Genomic DNA, 24,474 nt, shown 5'->3' with positions numbered 1-24,474 from the left:
TAACAATACTTTAAAGTCCCGTAGGGCAGTTGGTGAACATTAAAGGAGGTTTTGCATAAATCTAGTGATTTGCAAGCCCATCCTCCAGTCCTTTCCATGGTTTTGCCACTGCACCTCTAATGGGATTCCCTGCAATGTTGCCTAACCTACAGTCTTTGGTGAGATTAATATCTCAGGGGCAAAATTTTCTGGTGTGGGTAAATATAAGATACTGGGATAATATGTGGAGAAAAATATTATTTAAAAATAAAATAAGTTTGTGCAAGAAACTATAATATTGCTTCTGCCTAGAAAATATAGCTATCTGGTAGGTGTTACAAGGTGTGAAAGCACAGACAATGTTAGTGAAGACCAGAGGAAGACTATAACTGCTACAGTGGACTGGACAGAGCAAGTTGAACTATCTGATTTGCTCACCAAACACCTGCATTGCAGAATGACCCTACTGGCTTCCTACCCTGTGAAAAGTCCTCAAGTGCCTTGTATGATGAGTCCTTTTTATTCAAGTAGATTTAATACATTGATATGTCTGTGCCAGGTATGAAAACTGTTCTGTATTTGAATTAAAAATTAATTGCACCTTGTCTATGATTATAATCATGTAAAACAGTCCGTGACCCAATACCACCAAGCTGGCAGATGCAATTCGTCCATCCAAATAAAATTAATGTGATAATATCTGTCCAATCTGGCCCACATCAGCACAGGATGCCTGAAATATATAAACAGAGAGAGATATTAGTGAGTAAATGATAGTCAGTGTAGATATTTTTAAAATTTTCATGAAAACAGAGAGAGATGAGAGAATATCTGGAGAGGGACCAATTACAAATAACCCTGCACGCACATGCATAATTAACAGGATTCAAGAAGCAGTAATGATCATTCTTTTAACACAGCGTAAGTCTGCCTGGAGAGGTGAACACATCAAAAAAAACTCAGCATGAAATTTTTAAAAAAATCTTTGACTAGTTGGGCTTTGGGGAGCTTGTCAGTTTATTAACATTACTTTAACCTAATTTTAATTTTGTTTAATGTGATTTCTTCTTCTGTGAAGCTCTTTGAAAAAACTGTTGTTTATGCAAATAAACTACATGGAAAATTGGTTTTGTAACTAAATGACAGCTGACAGACTAGGCTGTAATAGTCAACTGGGATCTTCTAAAGCATGATTTGTTTACTCTAGTACAAATTGCATAGCTATGATTATTAGGGACAGTAAATATCTTAATAGTGGCTATTTTAATTAACAGAATCCTATGGCTGGATCTCAGTCCCCACTAAGACTGTTCCAGTGACAGCAAAAATAGCCTTAATCCTTATTTCAGTACTTGCTCTATTTAATATTTCAGAGGATCTGGCATAATGAAGGTCAGATTTGTCCCATTCATTTCCTACCAAATTAGTGTTTCTTACTTGACTGTTTGCACAAATAATACATCCTATCATTTTTATCTTCACTGGCAGCTCTGATTTCACTATTTGCCTTCATCTGACTTCATAGGGTTTTTTCTGCCTGGGATGCAAGCCCATTAAGAAATCTCTCTTCTCCAAATAACTACATTATATTCCAGTCTCAGATTTTGTAATTTTTAGATATTATTTCTTCATTTGAATTACAAGGTATTTTTGTCACAGAGCTCTAGAGAATTAAAAAAAAATAACAAAAAAAAACATAATCAGCAGAAACAATAAAAAACCCCAAACACCTACCTCTATAACTGATGCATGGTCTGTAAGTAATATAACAATTTTCTCACATTTTCAGATGTAGAAATATGGATGCTAAGTAGGCAAAAAGCTGTTGCATGTATTGCCACTTTGCTGCCAGAACAAGGTTTTGCCTGCCGACAACAATTTAAAATAGCACTTTATTATGGAATTATGCAGCATCATAGGCAGCAGCTTTATTTCTGAGAGCCTTGTATTCTCAGAGATATATTTATTAACTGATCAATATTTGATCATTGTGTTAAAGAAATTTGTGCAAATATCTGAGTCTCTGTTCTTTCTAACATCAAAGCCAGTGCTCTGTCAAACCCCCATCATCCTAAAAACACAGCTCCTCTGCAAAGGAGGATGAAGGGAAACCAATTCCAGAGACCATGGAAACCCTCAGCAGGTGAATTATCAGGGGGTGAAGGAAGCCACCAGCTCTCTCCTTACATGAGAGCTCTGATGAGCAAGAGAACCTCCTTTCAAAATGACTGACTTTTAATTTCAACACATTTTCTTCTTGTCCTCCTTTCTTAGGGTCCTTTCACACCTGTGGATTTCCCCTATTAGATGGGAGTGGGAATTTGCTTTCTAACCTGCTTTACTCCACCCCTGCTCAGACTGCCACAGGCAATGGCACAGATCAGTGAAGATGCTGCAGGGAAAGAGTCATTTGAGTAATTCGAAGGAGAAAAAGCTGGTGACAACAGTAGTCAGGTGACCAGTGCCTTAAATGAAATATTCCTAATCTAGCTAAGTGATCACCTGAGACTACTGAGGAGAAGTAGAAATATTAGTATAGGAATTAAAATAATCTAAAAACGTAAGAGATGAAACTGAATTATGTTGCAAGGTGTCAAGCCAGATATAATTAGGGTAGCCCAGCTGAGACAGACTATTAATAATAGGGTGCAACATAAATAGGAAAAGCACACATTGTTCAGGCAAGCTAGAAATTAAAGGCAGGGTAGTGAAAGAGCATTATAATGTATAATGTGGTAGGCTTAAAAAAAGAAAAAAGATAATGTGATAAAATGGATAAATTTGCGTAAAAAACAATTTAGGGAAGGAAAAGCTTTGGATGATGTTGTCTGCTTTAGCCCCCTAGAGTTTAATTTGGGCTAGATAAAGATCTCCATAATGTTATTAGAAAGAGAAATATTAGCATTAGGGAAGATTTACTGTCTTTATGGAAGATTTTGACCTTCCAGAAACAGGCTTTAGAACAGATATTACTAATAATGGCACAGTGGAGGAATATCTAGCCATAGTAAGTAAAAGATATTTTCACTGAACAAAGGAGGTATAAGAAAGCCATGCATTTAGGAAGGAAAGGAATAATGATGCATTTGGAGTTCAACATTTGAACAGTCACAACATATTTGTGAGTCACTAATGTAATTGGGAAGAAAGAAGTAAAAGCTGTTCTCAGATACATCAGGGCAAACTAAAAAAAAAAAAAAAAAAACCCAGAATGCTAGACACTATTTAAAGTTTATCTGCAACACAATAAACAGTTCTGGTTAGCTGTATTTTAAAAAAAGGCATTCTGATAGCAATTTGATGTTAGAGCTCTTCTACTATTTGATCTGAAAAGTACTTACAAAAGGACAATATATAACAACATTTGAAGGCAGAATAAAGTTTGATAAACATTATCTTGGCTTGTTTTGAGAAAATAAATCAGTGCTTCAGGGGGTAGAAACACAAATAAAGGAAAAGAATTATGGAAGCATAAATTATACCATTGGCTTGAAACAACTAGACCTATGCTAATTCAAATATAGAATAAAAGATCATTAATCACTGGAAGGGTTAAATTCTCAGACATACCAAGACAAAGAATATGGTGAATTATAAAGCTGTGATTTAATAATTGAGGTGGTCACTTCAAGTGACCCTTGCATCCAGGAGAGATGAGGGGATTTTAATTATTGCACAACTGAGATATTTTATCCTCAGACTTAGCATACTTTACAGAAAAGAGTGATTTCCAATATGGTTGTGAGGTGACTGCTTTTCATTACTCCCTGGTCTTACATACCTTGTCACTTATTTGGATAGTGCCACGATATATGCTCTTACAATGACTAAGTCACAGGGCTTTCTTTGTATATATTTATGTTAATGCATTTAGAAGGAAAATGCAAAATGAAAAAAATTGTTATTATATATTATATCCTATAATTCTATTCTAAAATTTATATTGTGTTACTATGGAGATACAGTATGTGATATTGGGAGAATAAAAGGGAATTAAAACAAGTACACACCCCTCTTGAGGGGAAGTTATATGGGGAGGAGCTGAGGTCACTTGGTCTGTTCAGCCTGGAGAAAAAGAGCCTGAGAGGAGACCTCACTGCCGTTAAAACTTCCTCATGAGTGGAAGAGGAGGGGCAGGCACTGATCTCCTCTGTTGTGACAGTGTCAGGACTTGGGGAAATGGCCTGAAGCTGTGTCAGGGGAGGTTTAGGATGGGTATCAAGACAAGGTTCTTCACCCAGGGGTGTTTGGGCACTGGAACTGCTCCCCTTGGAAGTGGTCACAGCACCAACCCTGAGAGAGCTCAAGAAGCCTTCGGACAAAGCACAGGGTGTGAGTTCTCAGGCACATGCTGTGACTCTTGGGGATGTTCCTGTGCAGAGCCAGGACTTGGGCTTGATGATCTTTGTGGGTCCCTTCCAACTCAGCGTATGCTGTGATGCTGCGATTTTATTATTTCCTTTTCAAGTTCAAGAAATGTGTTCTTGCTGGCTGCAGATTCAACTGGACATCTTTGAATTATTTACTTTTTTAGCAATGGTAACAACAGGTAGCTTTTCCTCTAGAAGTAGAAGCCAGTATTTTTCCATGAGAACTAAACTACTATGGCACAATTACCTGGCAAACTGCAAAAGCCAGAAATAAAGTTACCAAATATATGGTATGGTTAGTATTTCAAACATCAAGTGCAAGAGCATCAAAGTTTCATAAAGCACTCTGGGACTTGTTACATAAATAATATGATACAAAAATAACTTCCACTATGGCATATGATAAAGTGTCTAAAGCTACTGCCTCTTTAGATCATAGTAAACTCTAATGACCTGTGTGATGGAGACTTGCTTATACAACTGTTTATGTTGCAGATATATAATGAAATGGAGTGCAGTCTCTGCTAGTGAACACTCTTAAGCTAATGATAGAGATGGGGGAAACAAACATCAGGGTAACCAGCCTGGTCCTTCTCAGGTGGCTTTGCTTTCTCTAACTACAATCCCTTTTTCTATAATGCAATGCCATACACTCAGTCTTCACTAAAGCCTCTCACACTCAGTGCCAGGTGTTCCCAGGCAGCGATCAGGATCGATGACCTTACAGCGTGCTCCGGCTCATCACCCCAGGAGCTCCTCCAGACCTTTACTGAAGCCACCACCTTATTGCTGAAACTCGGGGCTAAATGCATCAGGTGTAGCAGTCAGGGCCCTCTCAGCCTCACCTCGCACAAGTGAAGCATTCAGGCACATTAAGAGGCTCCAAAAATGAGTTGGTGACTAGAGAGAAGCAACAACCCATAGAGAGCCACCTGCAGACTGTCCATTAACGCTGCCATCCCACAGCTGAACCTATTTTGGCTCCACACTATGGGACTGCTTTCTGTTAATGCATTTAGCACAGTCAGGGCATGTGTCCTTAATTTTGCACCCTGATAGCTTACAAAAACCTAACTATGCATTGCTTTGGCTTACTATGCAGTAGAAGGAGTAATTTTATGACTTTGGGAACTGAAGTCCTTACTCTGTCATTCACTAAGAAGTAATTTGCCAAAAAATCAATCTAGGCTGTTCTTGTCGCAAACAAAAAGATATGTCTGAGTTGTCCCAGATGAATCATAAAAAATGACTTAAGAGGCACATGCATCTGTTTCATGGAAACTTCAGGGGAAAGCGAAATAATGTGAGTATTTTAAAGATTCTTTAGTTATGAGTTCAATTGTATTTTGATAATGCAAAATTGAAGTTATAAAGAGGAAGTTACACAAAAAATTAACTTCTTTTTCTCTTTTGATTCTCCTTATTTTCTTATTTTATGTGTATTCTAATAAGTTGCTATTATGAGAAAGATTCTTTTTTGTGTGTGTTGCCCCTGGCATGCAGATTTGTTTGTATTTATTTGTCTCCTGAAGCTAAATTCAAAATTGTGGAAGCACTTCTGGCAGAATCTCTCCTTATGTTTGGTTTAAACTACCTAGACCACTGTAATACTGCTGTGGTTTCCAAGAATGATGTAAAGAGACAATTGACCTTTATTTTCTGCCCTCAGATACCTGACCTGTTCCAGGATTACAAAAGCTCATGGTCCTCTTACATGGCAGAGGTCAGAATTTACCAAGGTGAGCATTATCTGCTATAGAAAACAAAGCACTAAAGTAAGAATTATGAGGAGTAGAGTATGGAAAAATACCATATATCTCTGTTTTGTGATACTGAGGGTGAATATTGGCTTGTTTTGTGCCTTGCATTATCCAGACAAGATTTCTTCAGTCTGTCACCAACACAGCATCTTGTCAGTGCTGTCTGTCTTGCAGGCGCAGAAATGTCATTTTTGCTTTCATCCCTTTTTCTCTGGCAATACAGTGGGGGCAAAAAAAAAAAGTTGTTAATGTTAAAGAGAACATTGCTGCAAAACTCAACAAGGATGAAAGCAGGCATCTGAGAGTCACAGAATGGTTTGGGCTGTAAGGGACCTTTAAAGGCTGTCTACTCCAGACTCCTGCAGAGAGCAGGGACAACTTCAAGATCAGGCTGCTCAGAGCCCCATCCAACTTGACCTTGAATGTCTTCAGGATGGGGCACCTTCTTTCTAGGAAACCTGTTCCAATGCTTCACCACCCTCATTGTAAAGTAATTTCTTCCTTATATGTAACCTGGATCTACCTTTTAATTTAAAACCATTAGCCCTTGTCTTACTGCAACAGCAATAAGCCCTTGTACACTCTTTAAAGCACTGAAATGCTGCAATAAGAATTCCCTGGAGCTTTCTCTTCTCCAGGCTGAACAAACAGCTCTCTGTCTTTTCTCACAGCAGAGGTGTCCCAGGCCTCTGATCATTTATCTGGCCCTCCTCTGGACTTGCTTCACTCCCTGTCTTTCTTGTGCCAAAATCCCCAGAGCTGGCTGCAGCACTCCAGGACTCCCCCAAGTCCTTCTCTGTGGGGCTGCTCTTAATGATTTCTTCTCTCAGTCTGTACTCATGCCTGGGATTGTCCCAGCCCAAGTGCAGCATCTTGTATTTGGCTCTGCTGAACCTCTTGGGGCCCAGGTCCCTCTGGATGGCATCCCATCCTTCAGGTGTGCCAAGCCACCACTTGGCTTGGTGTCACCTGCAGACTTGCTGAGGGTGCACTCAATCCCACCATCCTTGTCATGGATGAAGATTTTAGACAATTTTCATCCCCGTGTGGACCCCGAGGGGTATGTCACTGGCTTCCATCAGGTCTCTGACCCATTGACCACAACACTCTGGATGTGACTGTCCAGCTAATTCCTCATCCACTGAACACCCCAATTATCAAACCCATCTCTCTCCAGTTTTGAGAGAATGATGTTGTGGGGAACTGTGTCCAAGGCTTTACAGAAATACAGACAGATGCCATCTGAAGCATTTCCTTTGCCCACTGATGTATCTCTCCATCATGGAAGGCCCCTCCCTGGGCTGGGCAGGATTTGCCCCTGGTGAAGCTGTGCTGGCTGTCCCAAATCTCCTCCCTGTCCTCCATGTGCCTTAGCAGAGCTTCTGAAAAGATCTATTTCATCTTCCCAAGCACAGAGGGAAAGCTGACAGGGCAGTTTCTGGGGTCCTCCTTTCTACTCTCTTTAATAATGGGTGCAGTGTTTGCCTTTTCCTTGTGTGTACAGAGTGATGCAGCTGCCCAGTAAATAAAGCCAGTTATTCTGTTGTGAGGTTACACTGATGGCAGTACAGAGAAAGCATGAAATTTGAACATGAGGTTCCAGCACACTGGCTTTTGGAGATCCCTGACAGGGACAGATACAGTAACCAGGAGGCTGAGTCAGTCAAAATTTACTTGAATTTCATGAACTTCACTGGACTGCAAGAGATTCCATTCTACACAGAGAAATTTTCATTCCTAAATGCTATCAGTCTCTGTGGAGTTTTTACACTGATTCTTGATAGATGCCAGCATGAGGGCAGTCTGCAAAAATTTTATTTGAATAATAGATTTACTGTAACTGTGAAATTTGGGGCTTTCACCTGTTGGAGTTTTTTACTGGATTAAGAAAATTTCCAACAATAATAGTAAAAACTCATGGTTGTAAACCATGACAGTAAAATTAGCTCTTGGGAGATGAAGGTTCTCTTGCATTAAGCTGCAGGTACTGATGATGGTTTCATACTTTCAAAGATCTTAGGAAGGCCCCATATTTAACATATCATGGCTATATAAAAATTTTACAGTTGTGTATAAAAAATAATTCTGACAAAGAAACATTGTACCAAATGTCTCTGAAATTCCAGGTCTCTGCCTATTTTTATGTGAAGCTCTCATTTTGTTTCATAGACAAAGTGAGCACAATTTTTCTTATTTGAACCATGAGTAAAATTGTTTTGATAAATCAGAAAAAGCTTGATATACTAAAGTTTAATATAAATCTATTTTATAGAATAAAATAAATATAAAATAGGATTAGAAATTATCTGCACAAACTTGCCAAAGAGATAGCACAGCCATTCCTCCTCTTTGCTGTGGCATTTCAAAACTCTGACCATTTTTAGTGAGGTCTTGCTACATTATATGTTCCTGAGACCTGCCCCTTATAACTCGTTTTCATGGGGTTTGGAGGCCAGAAGTGACCACCTATTCTGTCTGATAGGTCAGAGCCCAGTGAGCATTTTTGATTGACAAATATTCTCCAGAAAGCAAACTGACACTTTTCAGTATTATTCATTTCAGTAGTTTATGTTAAAACCTGTGTTGTCTGTACAATATAAACCTCATCTTCCACTTCCAGTGAATATTTTTGATCCCTTCTAAGACTGTTCTTGGTGAGCACGCATTCTCCCCTTTAGAGATAAACATTTTAAAATCCAAACTTTTGAATTAGCTAAGCAAATTTGGTTTGCTAAGTTACTGTTTGGTATTTCTCAGGGTTCTACCATCACTGTTGTGATGTTGGTTTTGCAGTTTCTTGGCATTTTTTTTGTTTTAAGCTGGGCAATAGGTCTGTAAATTATTTTGATTTGCAGTTACTGTTTCAAAAAACCCACATGTTTCTATACACTAATTAACTTGTATTTATAGGGTCAGTTCCAGCCAATCTTCAAGACAATTTTAAAGAGAACTGCAGACACACTTGTTTTCCACCAGCTTGTGAAAGCTATTTAAGTTTAACAACAGTTCTGAAATGAGAAATTATATGGTCATGCATATGTCCAGCCTGCATAAGCCCACAGAATGAACAGCACAGTCCATTACCCCAGGCAAAGCAAATTGACAGCTTGTCTGGGGAGATTTCATTTGCTTCCCACTGGCTTGGCAAAGCCACCTAATGTCTGCCTGTAACTGAGCGTGGAGATGTGAGCTGAGCGTGGCCTGGGACCCCCGCAGGCTGCAATCACTGCCTGTGACACCAGGAGAGGTACTATAGCCAGAATTTCAGAAAAGCACTGCAGGGATAATATCCAGAGTGAAATGTGAGACTCTCTGTTTTACACGTGGGAGTATTAGAACATACCTTACACGAGTGAACCTTACACAGATACAAATCCCACCAGTCATACGCTGGAAAGCTTGGCTATGTAGGTACAAATTGCAATGTGTGCCAGAGCCTGTATTGTTTTAAAATCTGCATAGATTACATGCTGTTTACTGTTGCTTTCAAATTTAAATATGGCCTGGAGAGTATTTGGTGGGGCTCTTTAATCTGTACTTTTATAGTATTCAGATATACAAGAAAAAATTCATATTTTCCAAGATTTAACTTGGAATTTAACTTTGTTGCATTTTGTCAATATAATCCCTTTATGGTATTTTTTTCTCCCAGAAGAAATCAGGTACAGATATATAATACTTTATTTTTAAAGTCCTTCTCAAGAAAATTCTGCAATCTATAATTTGATCTTTTATCTGAGGTATTGTATGAGTTCAGGACCTTTTATACAAAAAAAAAAAAAAAATGCAGTGTTTCAGTCCATTAGTTGCTCATATTAGTTTGACTCAGCTTTAACTGGATTGAACATTGTGCTAATGAGATAAATTGGAAATGGCCTTCAGTAGAATGAATGATTTGATGATGTCTACTAATTTGCTACAGGACAATGGCCACATTAAGGAGATGCATTTTTTCTGGCCTAGAAAAGACTTTAGGCTATGTACTAATGGGGGAGGAAAAAAAAAGGAACTGGCTCCTATGCTTTTATGATATCCCTTATCCAAATATGTTTCTAACACACAGAAAGAGAATTCTTTACAACTAAAAAGAGCACTTAATGTGCAGATTTGCATTACATATATATGTCTGAACTTTCTTTCACTTGTCCAAACTGTTGCTCTCATTACAGCAGAACCTGCAGCTTATGTTTCATTTCAAACCACTGTTTGTAGAATTGAATTTCTAATCATCTGAAGAGTCTTACCTCTCTGGCTCTGTAGTATTCAACAAGAAAAAATCTGCCTTGCTAGAAGGATGGATCAAATACATTCTTTTTTGCCCTTTTCACCAGCAGCCAGATTAGAATGAAATGACCCTGATTTAAATGCCAGTAGTTCTCTATCAGCAACGAAGTTGCAACACCAATGAAAATAGCTAGCAGTAGGAGAAAACCTGGCAGGGACAGTGTTCAACTCTAACAAGAGAATTCCCAGTGGGTTTCCAGGCCAGCTTCCCCAAAGCAGGAATTCAGCAGTGCACTCCCATGCAGTGCAGGCTTCCAGCAAGCTCCTTCCCAGGCAGATTGCACCAGCAAGCCAAGCACAGGGGCCCCTCAAACAAACTGCTGGGGGGTCAGCCAGGAGGCAGAAGAAAGGGTGAGGTGTTGTCGTCCTGAATTTAGAGCCAGTGTATTTGAAGATGTGACTTGCAAGAGTGATGAAAAATTCTCCTGTGTGTTAAAACATACACGATTTCTGGTGGGAGTCGTTCACAGCCCAGAACATTATATTCAATAAAACCTGGCATGGGGTTGGAAGAAGAAGAAGATGCTGGGAAGAGGGTCTTTCAAAATTTCTATTGTTAAATAGTCTTTATTTGAGCATCAATTTGATCATTTTAAATTACATTTTCTGTGTGTGAATCATGAAGTGGCTTTTAGGTCAAGCTAATCAGAACAGCTAAAACCACCTTCTTGCTGTCCTACAGGGTCTCATTAACCTACACAGAAGAGGAAACCTGCCACTTCTCACTGTGTTTCATTTAATTTCTGCTCAAGTAACCAGCCTATTTCCACTTGTCTAAGCTGTCACAAGAAAAAAAAAACTGAGCCTGAAACATTAGGTTTATAAATATTCAATGTGACATGCTTGGTTTTTTTTTTCTTTTGATACATAAGGCTGTGTGTGTCACAAGCAAGTCCCATGTTATCTCCAGAACTGACCAATAGAGGAAGAGTTAGGATGCCACCATTTACCAATATTTTGGAGCTTAACATCCCCTTGTGCCTAAACTGGGTCTCACATTGAACAGGCAGTGTTGGATGTTGACTTTTTTCACCATCAGATGAAATCTGTACCACCTACTTTCACTGACAAAGGCTTTCAGAAAAGGAGTCTGTATTTCATTAAGCAGTTGGAGCATTTAAAGTACTAAATGCTAATCTTTACTAATTACAGCTATTTAAATGTTAGGTATCTAAATCAAGCTTATCACAGAGAGACAACAACTGACCTTACAGGCAAAAGACTTTAAATCCAAAATTTGTCCATTCCTGAGGCAGACAGGACTTATCACCTTCTTTGAAAGCCTTGTTCTCTCCACTGCCTCTAAACACAGCCTAGCAAATGGCTCATACTCTATGCCTGACTTCCAGATGGCTGAAGTAGGTGAGACAAATCCCACCTTTAAGGAGGTAGTGCCTACCTGGTCCCACCCTGCTTATCAGATACTACAAGAGTTTATTCAAAAGGCATTTCACTGGCTCTTCCCTCTTTTACTGGCAAATCACAGTTTGAGTCATAACTGGACCCATTAAAATGGGTTGTTGTGACCTCATTTTAGCTTGTCTCTTCTCATTTCAATATTAAATAAATAAGCAAGAAGCTCCTTTTTTCAGCTTGTCTTCACAGACTCCAAAAGCTCATCTACAGTTTGGGCTGAATGGACTATTCAAAGCAGGCTGTTTGCCACTTGGAAGGGATTGTTTTGGTTCTGTTCATCAGAACAGTAGTGACATGAGAATCCAAAAGTGCTCGCTGTGGGTGCCTGTAATGCCTTTATCCATATGCATTGCTACAGTCACATTTTGTCACATGGACCCTTCATGACGAGTGTGAATCATCTTGCACCCACTAGTTAAGGTATTGTAGGAACACTTTCTCATTTTTCCTCTCTCATCAATTTAAACATTTAGAGGCAAATAATCTTTTTCCATCTTCTTGTAAATGCATAGTAGTACATAAACAACAGTATATTTGAAGTCTGTAAACTTTCATACTTATTTAGTATTTTGTCAAGGTAAATTACTTCAGTGGTCATTTTGAACAAAATGAGCTCTCTTGTGGCTAATTTCAGTTTACTGTTTCTCACCAGTTTTACTGAAGTTTGATTGTCATTTAAAAATAATACTATTTTTTAAAATAATAGATTAGTAATAGAAAGCACTTCTGGAACTAAAGCAAATAAATTGTTTCTTTTGTTTCTTAATAGCATCTCAGAATAAAGTTCTCTATTGCTCCTGTATGTTCCTCCAGTTATGAGATAAAAGACAGGGTGACAGAGATACAGGAACAAGTGATTTTTCTCCATGGTTTCATGGAAGTTCTTACGTGAATAGTTCAAAATTATCACAAGGTAAATGGTGCAAAGCAGGGAAAAGTCTGGACAGTCAACAGGGATCTCCAGAATCTCTCCTGTTTATTTTTAAGGAATAGCTGTGCTGTTGGACTTTGAGGTATGATTAGTGGGTTCCCCAGTTCCAAAGGCAATTGTGCTGCCACGGGCATGTCTTCAAGCCACCTTCTCATCTGAAATGCACGAGAAATGTAGACCTAGGCACACGGACTGTTTCTCTGTGCTCAGGGCAAGGCCCTGCTCTCTCAGCATCTTCTTTAGCAAAAGACTCTGCAGACTGGTGTGCATGCTTGGATCAAGGCCCAGTCTCAGATGGCAGTTTAGTATAAATGATTTTAACCTTGATCAGGAGGCAGCAGACAGACTCACGTGGTCAGCCAGCTCCTCCGTCCTGCTGGCGCACAGCTGCTCTCCGTGCGGAGCCGTCCAGACACACGCTCGGTGTCTGGCTGCACTGCAAACCCTGGGGAACACTTACACAGACTTGGAGTGTTGGATTTTGTCCTGAGGAGTTTCTTTTAAAGTAGGTAAAAGTTAATGAAGATTAAAGTGTCCTACTGGAGTGGGAACGCTTCCTGGTTCCATCACAGTCGCACAGTGACACAGGCTTGTCCATTCCTGTGTGTTTGAGAGGATGGGAAATGCTGTAAGAGGCAAGGGTGACCTGAGAGTGAAGCCAGGAAAAATTATTTAATATTCCTGCAGTCTCACAAGCAAAATATCTTGTCTTAAGACTGCTGTAAAGTAAACTGAGAATAATGTACTTAATAAAAATAATTTTATTTTCATGAAATGTATTTCTGTGATGAATAGGATTCCTTAAATTGGTTTGTTCACTTGGGTTTTTTTCTTATCTGGTTTTTCTTGTGAAAATTTTGGCTGTATGGGAGAGAAGGGGGAGCTTCCTCCCTGCCTCATCCTGGCTACTGCTGCTTTCTGGGTTGGGCAATGGTGGAACCTAGGGAAAGACATTGTAAGCCTTAGTAAAACAGTCTTAAGCCAGGAAAAGACCTCCAAGATCATAAAGCCCAGCTCTTAACCCAGCACCACCATATTACCACTAAACCATGTCCTCAAGTGCACACATTCTATGAACACTCCGAGCAATGGTGATTGCATCCCTTCCATGGGCAGCCTGCTCCAATGCCTGGCCACCCTTTCAGTGAAGAAATATTGGCTAATCTCTAATCCAAACCTCCTCTGGTGCAACTGGAGGCCATTTCCTCTTGTCCTGTCACTTGTAACCTGCGGAAGGACCCTTGCTACAACCTCCCCTTCAGAGAGCTGTAGAGTGAAAGGATCTCAAAAGCACCAGATTCTCTATTTGCACCAAATTTTCACAGAATGGAATGTGGAGCTGCCACAGATTTACATGTTATGTTTGGATAATTGTAAACATTGTTTCAAGATACTCAAGAATTTTTATATAAGCATATTTAATGTAGCTATGCAATGGAAAATATTCAGGCTTCTGGAAAGAGAGTAAATGGAAAGAATCAAGTAGGTATCTTCATATGCCAAACCTTCATCATCCGTATAAATGAAAATATTTCTAGAGTGTTAGGGTTAAAGAAACTGAATTTACCCTTCTGCAAAGGCTAGCTTAAGGTTCATGCATTATTTAAATAATACTTACATCCTATTTTAAGGATTTAGGTGAGATTTAAATGACTTATCAGCTTTAAGCTGAATTTTTCCCTTAGAGAAGCAATCTATATGCAAAGAGTAAATCATAGATACATTAATTTCTTTGGTACACAACTTCAGTAAGAAACAGGGGGTTTTTATGACTTGAACCACCTAGAAAGCACTGAAAGAAGCCCAGTTCATCATTGAGATGCCATCTCTGCTCCTAAGGATGAAGGTAATGCTCTGTGACACTAATGTATCCTTGTACCATCTGCTTTTTCAGTCAATAACACTCAAAGCTGCTCCTTTCAGAATTCATTCATTTTAAATTTTCTGTGGAAAGTATATAGATCATGGAGTTCTTATTATAAGTGGTTTCATTTATGTTGCCTTTATGTGTTTTAAAATCGAAAAGGACAAAACCATATACTAACAAACAAGAACTTAGTTGTGCAAAGTTCTTAAAATAAGCTTTTCTGTTATATGAGCTATTGCTGATACAGAGATACAAATCCTCTAGGAGGAATGTATATTATTCATTAAGTTTTTCTGTACATTGAAAAGATCTGAAAGGGGGAAAGAAGTGCTCGATGTTTCTTTTCCAATAAATTTCATAATGAAGTAAAAACTCAGGATGGGCTGACAAACATAATCATGAGTTTCATGATTTTTAGGTCTGGGAAGCTGATGTATAAAGTGTAACCTAGCACTGAATAGAGCTGTTCAAACACACAACTGTGAGTGTCAGCTCAAATCACATCCAAAATCATCTGGGGAAAGGGCAGGAGCATTAAAGACTTATTCAGGGATATGTTAACTTCTCAGTCTCAAAACTTGAATGTCCTCATACCAAATCTTACCTGCCAATTCTCCTTGGAGATTAAGAGATCCACCAAGTCTTTCTGGATGTAGCAATATAATGTGCAGTACTAGGGGTAATGTTTTCTTTGTCTGCCACTGCCTGAGGACAGATATAGTCTTTCCTCATGAATCTGAATCTATTTCCTTAGCAAAGCCTTTGTCACCATCACTTTATGTTGCTGGAGGTTCCTCTGCTGATACAAGCACTGAAACCAATTCAGCCATGGAGGAATCCAGGGGTCCTCCACAGGGAAATTTTATGCTAGCAGTCTACTAAGTCCTATATGATGAAAATCGACTTTTGTAGATTCTCCTAGTATTTTGGCCAGACATTTATTAATCAGTATATTTTATTATTTAGCATTTATTAATAAAGGTAGGTGTGCCATGGCATCAGTGAGCCTAAGGAAATCTTCTGTGCACAAATTTTATTGTGTGACAGGGAATGTGTTTGTATGGAAAAAATTGAAAGAGACACCAGAGGAGTTACTGTGTAATGTGAACAGACAGAGCAAAAGGGCTACATGACAATCCAGGGAGAGAAAGAGAACTGTCAGATAAAATATAAAGGTGGAGCAATCACAGTGCTTGGGACTGGGTTTAACTCCATCAGTGCCATGCCAGGTGAGTCCCAGGATTTATTATGCAGTTTGCATTCATCTTCCTGTGTGTACCAAATTGCTGCATCCTAGATAATTGTGGTTAGAGGCAGACCTCCTCTCCAGGCTTTTCCAAAATATGCACTTTAGTCATACACAAGCAAAGGATTAAAGCAGATAAAGGGCAGGGGAAATTTGAGAATATGTATTTTGCCAGTTCCTTCAGAAGACAGATTAAGAATTCATAGGAAAGGAATATTAGACACTGCACTCCATTTTTGCTCTGGTCAGTACTCACAAGCTGCAGTCAAAGGTCTTGTTGAGATTCACCAATGCAAAAAGAAAGTTAATAAAAAATAGATCCTGGGTTTCTTGTTCTCATGCATAGATGATGTTCTGGCAGATCTTTCTCAAACTATGATGTGAACTGGCAAGTGGGCTGTCAAGAATGAGATGAAAGAGCATGACACAGATTCCAGAGTATGGTAACAGTATTCTAATCCCAGCCACACTTATAATGTTATTTTATTTATTATTCGTTACATACCTGGGGTATGCTTAACACATTGCAAGACTGAAGGAAAGTTATTTCTTTTGTGCCTTAATGCACTTTGCAGTGAAACACACAGCTGTGTCTTTTGAAAAAGCAGGGAGGCAACCTTCTGTATTTCTGAGACACGAGTCCTTCAGCAGGAATTCTAGTAATTCAAGAAATTCTACCTGCAATTTCTTTGAGATTTACTGAATAAAGTGTTTCAATTATATTGTTTTTCATGCAAACCAGTGGTTTTTATCTTTTTATTTTCCCCAGAAAGACCACTTTAGATTTTTCACACAAATGCCATTAATGAAAGATCCTTCAACATCCCACTCATAGCTCTAGAAATTTGTATCCCATGTCTGGCCTACAGAGATGGGATGCAATTGATGTCTTAGATGTGTTTTATAACTTGTTTTTCTCTTATATGTCATAATCATAATGAAACCTGTTAAATCTTGATTTTCATTATTTTCATTATTTTCAGATCTTAGCAAGACCTTTCTTGAAGGAAATTGGGAGTTTTATTTATTTAGTAACATTCTTACTAATTAACAAAGGTGGACCAGATGGATCAGATTCTAAAATAAGGCCATTTTATTACTCTAATTTTGCTAATGGTACTTGGAAAAGGGACACTTCATGTCTTCAGGGAATTAGTGTGCCTTGAATTACTGCATTTTATAATCGTCTATATTATTGTCCCTCCAAAGCTGCAATTTTCATATGTCTTTGCTAATAGACCTTTGAACTAAAGCAAAAACAGTCACACCTTTCCCAAGTGTTTACCTGACTGGAATCATTCCCAAGGGCTGAAATAGCCACAGGCATGACACACACATTTTCTGTTGATGGAAAAATCAAATTCAGACTTCAGAACTGACCTGGGGATAACATGTAAAACCTAGCCCATTTAAATTAACAATAGGTGTATTTATACCTTTGTGTGAATGCATGAATAGATTATTTCTATCTTTTTACTCCCAGCAATTGGGGTTTTATATAAATATAGATGGACAACTGCTACATGAGTAATGTAAGTTGGCTGATGTCAAGATCAAGAGTGATAAGGGATATATACTAACAGAATAATTCTGTCCTTTTCAACCTCTTGGATATCTTTTTTCAGCTTTCAGGATAGAAAATGCCTTTTCCTTTAGCTTCTCCAGACAGACTGAAAAGATTGTCATATTTACCATGAATAGTAAAGATTTTTGCAAGACAAGTCTGGATGTTAAGGTAATGAAGACAGCTTGCTGTCCTGCTGACTGAAGCCTAAATGTTGCCCAGCTCAGAACTGCAAGGATTTCATAAGATCTGTGGTCTTTTTAAAATTTATCATTGCAAAAATAGCACAAAAATATCTACTAACTGTTATGCCAAATCTGGTTTGAGTTTAATAAAAGGGAATAATCTAGTGGTGATGTAATTTGAGTGAACTGTATGCAACTGTACATAATTTTATCGTGGTACTTTTATATTAATTTGCACCATTCCTTGCACCAGAATGTGTGCTGTGATTTTTACATAAAACAGTAGAAGTAAGTAATACCATGGTATTTCCTGGCAGATTTGGCCTAAGAATGTGCCTGTTGTTTTGTTTAAGCAACATCTTTCTGAACAGGAAGGGAAGCAATGATAAAGCACAAAATAATCCAAATTGAAGTAGAAAATATTAATATAACAAGACTTTCAAGAAAACTGAGGATAGAAAATCCTTGGTGCTGCCAGAAAGCATCTCAGAATTGGATGAGGAGAGTCCCGAATTCTGGTGTAACTTAATTACTGTCCTGTTCCAAGAAAAATGACTTTTTCACTATTATTAATAAATAAACATGATAGCACAAAGGAATAATTTGATTGATGTTTCCTAATCAAATTTATATGAAGGTTCCAAAAAATGATTGACTGGTTCAAAAGTGGATCATGAGGAATATTTGTTCAACAAATCTTAATTTCTAGTTCTCCAGAACTTTTGTGCAATTTTTTTTTTCAAAGAGAATTATAAATTCATTCCTTAGTGTCTTACTCAGAGGCACACAGGTCAATATTACATATTTATATTAAAGCCTCAACTGAGAATATAGTTACATTTCCCAGTCCTGTTATAACATGCTAATAGTTGGGTTCTTTCAGAGAAATCTTAATTAAATAGTTCCCTAGATGCACTAAGTTAAGCATCAAAACAACTACTGTGACATAAATCATTTAACAACCTTTATAAATGCATTTTCCCCTTACATTTCCATGTGCCTGTGTCTCGCTTTTACTCAGAACCATCTGATTAAGTTCCAGGAAATTCAGAGCCCAGCCATGCATTCTGGGTTCAGAACATACTGATGGCTGAACTTAGAGATTTGATGAGGATTGAGTGGCAATTTGCTTATTACCACAGGTTGCAGCTGTGGTGGGCAGGTAAATGTCAGCAGAAAGAGGAGGATGGGAGTTTCAGGGTGCTAGTGAACAACAAAACTCGGGTCAAACAATACACTCAACCCCCTTCAACAGACAAATTCTATTTGACCCTTTTATTATTGTGGTGGTTGACATTACTCCATTGTGTCGTGGTAATTTGTCATCCTTGGCATTCATGGCGCTTCATCCACTCTATAAATGGAACACCTCTTCTGTATTTGGGGAACAACCAAGGCTTGATGGAAGTGGGGCTGTCTTACCACCTTTGGCCAGGGAGGTGATGTGTGAAAGGTGTCCTTCATGGCAGGAGATAATGCTCTGGCACTGGGCCGAAGCTCATTGCCTTGAAGTGAAGGAATTACGCTGCAGCATTTCTATTCAGGTGATTTGCTGGATGCTATTCTCTGTTCCCCTTGGCATGGCTTTTTGTAGCTGCAGTGTGCTTGGAGCTCTGGGCTTTGTGGTTTCCTAATCCCTAACGTCAGGCGCAAGCCTAAGCCTAAGCTAAGCGTAGGCAGAGCAGAAGAGCAGCCTTGGGCTGAGCCTGGTGCCAAGCAGAAACGTGTAGTGGGAGCCGTGTTGTGGCAGTCCTGTGTCCCCCTGGGCATGCCTTTTGTAGCTGCAGCATGCTTGGAGCTCTGGGCTTTGTGGTTTTCTGAACCCTACCCCTAACCTGTTCTTTGATGGAAACACTACTGTATTCAAGTCACTCCTGAGCACCTGGACAGTAGCAGGACACTCAATTCTGACCCTAAGTAAGCCACTGGGTATCTAAGGAAGGTGGTAGCCCTGATTTTCTGATGAAACACTCAAGTTAGTTTCACTGACCACATTGTGGTTACACAACTCATGACAGCAGAGCATAGCACCCATTGCAATTAGTTTTGTTGGACATTAATGAAAGCTATGTTTCAATGCTGTTTGCCATTTGCCATAGTATGAAGAAATATAATATATAATGTAATGATATAATTCAACCAAAGAACACTTTTGTCCTGTAATCACTGAATCACAGAATTGACTAGGCTGGAAAAGAGCTTTGAGATCATCAAGTCCAACCAAACTTTCCGTTTCACTCCCAGGTACACAGACCTGTGCAGGTGAGCAGTCAAGTGCAACATAATACAATAATTAATTTTGGAACATTTTTCAAAATGAAATATAATATTTATCTGGCTTTTCTACTTCTCAGAGTGCTGTAGGAACTATGAGTAGCCATTCTTAATCCCTTACCACATACTGGAAGAAAGAGGGATAGTTTTTGGTATAAGCATGGGTTAGAAAAATCAGACTCTCTCTGGTTTGCCTAGGTGTGTTCTTACTCTAAGTAAATTCATAGCTTTGGGAAGACAGGTTTGAATCTGTGAAGAACATTTAAGAAATTAATCTAGAATTGCGTTTGTTGTTTTTTGGTTTGGTTTATTTAATTAAAAAGAAATAATTGTATTGATAGTCCACTATTAGTACAGACGTTGGCATGAAACAGCTGGCAACTGCACTGAGTTTATTCAGCTGTAGTATGTCAGACATTCTTGTTATACCCTTCTAGATTTTTACCAGTTATGCTGATGCTGTGTTAGAGCATTCTTCTACTGTATTGATTTTTTGCTTTTAGAGACCAAGTAATAAAAGAGTTTGCCTGACATAGCAGAATTTACTTTCTGGGTTTCGTTGCTTGTGGTCTGTACCACTTTCCTGACAACCATAACAACATGCTCTTCAACTTGACTGTTACTCTGTCCATTGCACAAAGAAAACTATAATGAAATTACACTTAGAGAATGTATTTGCAGGTGGAATTCCATAGTTTCTAATAGATAACCAAAAGCATACGAGCCCATTGAGCCAAGAAATAATATTCTGGCAAGTATCTGTTACCACTGTGCAATATGGTCACTTGATTTACTGTGGATGGAGGCAGTTCATGTGCCACAGCTGCTTGTGATCCCAGCTATTTTATTTAGGAACTTTCATGCTGCTCTCAGAAGACTGAGGCAAAGAGCAGATTTCATGTCCTGTTCTTCAGAGAGACATTTATACAACAAAATTGATTGGAATGCATTCCCTCTGACACTGCACTCAAAAAGCAAACTATTACTTCGGAAAATAGCTTTACTAGAAAAAATATATTTTGGAAAATAACATTTCTGGTCAGCTTTTCTGTACAAGCAAACCCATCTGATGAGATTTTTGCCATATAGTAACACTCTGGTTTTGGTAGGAAGCAATTTGCTGATCAAGCAATGCTTTGCAAAAAAACCTTGCATATACCTTTATATGGCAGGTGATATTGAAGGGGGAACCTTTATAAAAAATAAATTTTTACTATTAATTGTTACATGTTCTGAGCAAAACCAAATGCAGCAGTTATAAGCTTTGATCATGGTACTATAAAGAACAAGAGAAACATATCAGTCTACACACGTATTAAGGGTTGTGTGACAAATTGTCACTAGATAAATTACAGTTTTATAATGAACAAAATATATTTTTCATAATTTGAAAGATGCTTGGAAGGTTTTAGAGGAAAATATATCACCATATTAAGTAGCAGACAAAGCAGAAGAGGAGAACCTACCAAATGAAGCAAGACAGAATTCCGTTATATAAGATACATATGTAAAATCTCTGACATAGTGAAGAAAATTATTTGACTTTTCTGATTGACCTTTTTCTCACTGAAGTTGCAAGACTTTTTTTAAGTATAAAAGGAAAATTGATGAAATTTATGGAAGGCAGCCAGCCTATTATTTAATATTCCACATGACTGGATAGTATTATTGATGGATAGTATGCAATTTGTTGGAATATAGTAAGAAAACATACAGGGTTTTTTTCACTTATATGTGCAATTCTCTGTGTAAATTAGTTTTCTTCATTTTTATTATTTTTCCTGTAGATGGAAGAATAAATAGAAATTAAGAGAGATAGTATGAGATACGGTTCTTTTCTGTAGGACTGTATTACTCTTTTCTAAGTTTGTAAAACTCTTTAAAAAATATCTTGGGCAACTATTGTGAAACAAGAGGGCATACTGATGGATTCACAAGAGCATCTTCAAAACAGAAAAATTATAAATAATATTCCCAAAACCTAACTGTGGTATACCTTAGAGGTTTCTGAAATTAATTTTCAAATAAATAAAAACTCATAAATCTCATAAATTTTAGAGAAAAATTAGAGGAAAGAAAGAATTTATAGCATACTGCTTTAAAATGTTATAAAGACTTTTGGACACAAGTCCTGAGATAAACCTTTGTGTTTCAAATGAAGTGAAACTAGTTTCTTTGTCTATGGTATGGGACTGCTAATTTTTGTTGAACATTTGTTTGAGAAGTACTTAGTCTATTGGTCTCTGCCCACTAGCTATTCTGGTATTTTTTTAAAAATATAAAGAAAATAAGTTACTTCAATAGGACTATATAGCTTTAATTTGTCATTTGTACTCTGTGCAAAGTTCCCCCAGATCTAAGCTTACAGTCTCATTTTTCTATTTGGTTTTCAAGACGTGCAAGCATTTCTAAGGCACATTTTTCCATTGTTGGCTGTAGCAGATTTTACAGCTGTTGTCTCACAAGCTTTGCTGCAGTGACACACAGCTTTAGAGGGGCACTGAGACCCTACCAACTTGCAAATTCTGATGAATATTTTCATACTGACTTGGTAAATGAGTCACAACCTTTGTGAATTGCCTGAGAGCACAAAAAAATTCAAGGGAAGAGTAATTTAGAGAAGTCATCTTTCCAGACTCCTCTATTCACTAGTTAACAAGGATCTTTTTGTAATCACAGTAAAATGCTGATTTCTAAAAGTGAGGAGGGACCACTCCATACATGCTGTGTTCATATAGTCTTCTTTAAGCATATACTATTGACCAGTGGCAGAGACAGAATAACTGAACTAACTGGATCTCTTGAGATGGTCATCAGTTTTTGATGAAGAGACTTCATATTCCTCCTGAAGCAGGTGAAGGTAAAATCTGATTTCATTAATATGATTAATATGCATTCATTTGATATAGGGAGGATCTGAACTTAACCCAGATCTGAGGAGGCCTGGCAAGACCTTGTTGAGCTGTATGAACAACCACCTCCTACATCCCTAACAAATAAAAAGAGAGTAGGAGAGTAAGGGAGCCTAGAGGAGTTCAATATTACTTTTGAAACTTCCAAGAGCAAGCTACGAGAGCTTTCTCAATTTGAGTCTTGCATGTCTTCTCTCATGGTCTGGAATCACACAAGTGTAATTTAGATTAGACTGGAAATGTGGAAACAATTTGGCCAGTGATGCATAAGGAACAGAAACCAGTTCTCCTTTCTGATCCTCTTCTGTCAAGACAGAGACTAAAAAACAAGTTATCTCTACTTCCCTTATTAAAATATTGTTCTTAATATTCAAAGGGAAGTAATCCATAGACTACAAAGGCACTGTTAAGACATAGGTGATTTAGAGGGTGGCAGAATGTCTCATGTAAGGCTAGTGAAAATGCAATACAACAAACGATTTGTGGAAAAACAGGGAAGTTTTAAAGTAGACTTATTTCAGGTGTTCCTTCCACACACCTTTGTGTTGCAACTGTGTGATAAAATAATATAAAATTGCTGTCATTAATTGTATGGACCTATTTTGCCTGCAGAATTAGGCTCAGATGGATGGATTGTTATTAAATTGAAGAAAACATTAAAATAAACTCCAGGTATTGAAGTAGCTAACCTGGATAAAGTTTTAGAACCATGATGCAGTGTTGAAGACTTTGTAACACTGGAAAGTACCTAGAGTAGACATGGCAGAAGAAATTGAAGTCTGTCCTTTAGTTATCAAACAAACAAACAAAACCCTGGCCAGTCACTGAGACTGTCATGAAAATCCTTTCATATCAATTAAAGCTGCTTTCCCCCTATTTCCTTCATGCTGGCTGAGGCCTAAAATAAAAAGACTTGTGCTATCCCAATCCAATTTCTTTTTGACTTTCTGAAACTTGCAGAAAAGTAGGTGAGTGAACATCCCATTTTCATATTATTTCACTGCAAGTCTTTAGAATTGAGAGATCTATGGCTGAAGTGCTGTCAAACTGACAGCAGTGTGCACACCCAGTGTCCTCTTACTGTCAGTGCTGCTGGTGGACCTGGCATTCAGATCTATTGGCCATCTGCCCTTCCCCTGATGGGAGAAACAAGATGCCTTGGGTTCCTTCTCTGAGCTCCCAACAGCAGCACCCCCAGACAGCCAGGATTCACACACAGCCTATGGCAACAGTAAAGTGTTTTGTGCCATGCTGTGAGAATGTTCTGGTTGCTCTTTAGCAACTGACTGCTCACAATGCCCCAAAAGAGGACATTGCCATGGGGAGTCACAATGTTGAGCTCTTACTAGATGGGGTGAATCTCATGTGGATGCAAAGAAATTATACTGATGTCATCACCTGAGCAAACAAATACAGAATTTCACTGAACTGAGAAATAGGTTTTGTATTTTTATTGGAATAAAGGATGATAGATGATCAAAGCAAAGGCATCCAAGAGCTAGATCTATGTCAATGCAGAAACTCTAATAGAAGAGAATAACATACTGTGCTCAAGTTCATGGTAATTCTTTCTTTATGAAAGGCAAATACTATTATTCTCAGAGTTGGAACATATTTTTCCAAACTGAACTTTAAGGGAATTTCATTCCTTTGGTTCACTGTCCCTTTTAATTCATAATTACACAA

At 38.2% G+C, this 24,474-nt stretch overlaps 1 long non-coding RNA gene across 1 annotated transcript; it reads left to right on the top strand.

The window, feature by feature from the left end:
• Positions 1-4,076: 4,076 nt before the first annotated feature.
• LOC146767061 (uncharacterized) lies at positions 4,077-17,005 on the top strand. Its single transcript, XR_014956151.1, has 2 exons — positions 4,077-5,652; positions 6,019-17,005. It is a non-coding gene; the product is annotated as an uncharacterized LOC146767061 (long non-coding RNA).
• The last annotated feature ends 7,469 nt before the right edge of the window (positions 17,006-24,474 follow it).

The sequence above is a fragment of the Lonchura striata genome, chromosome 6 (genome assembly GCF_050655825.1).
Source record: "Lonchura striata isolate lonStrDom1 chromosome 6, ASM5065582v1, whole genome shotgun sequence".
Classification (NCBI taxonomy): Eukaryota; Metazoa; Chordata; class Aves; order Passeriformes; family Estrildidae; genus Lonchura; species Lonchura striata.
Note: the sequence above shows the minus strand (reverse complement) of the source record. Positions and strands in the feature narration are given on the sequence as shown.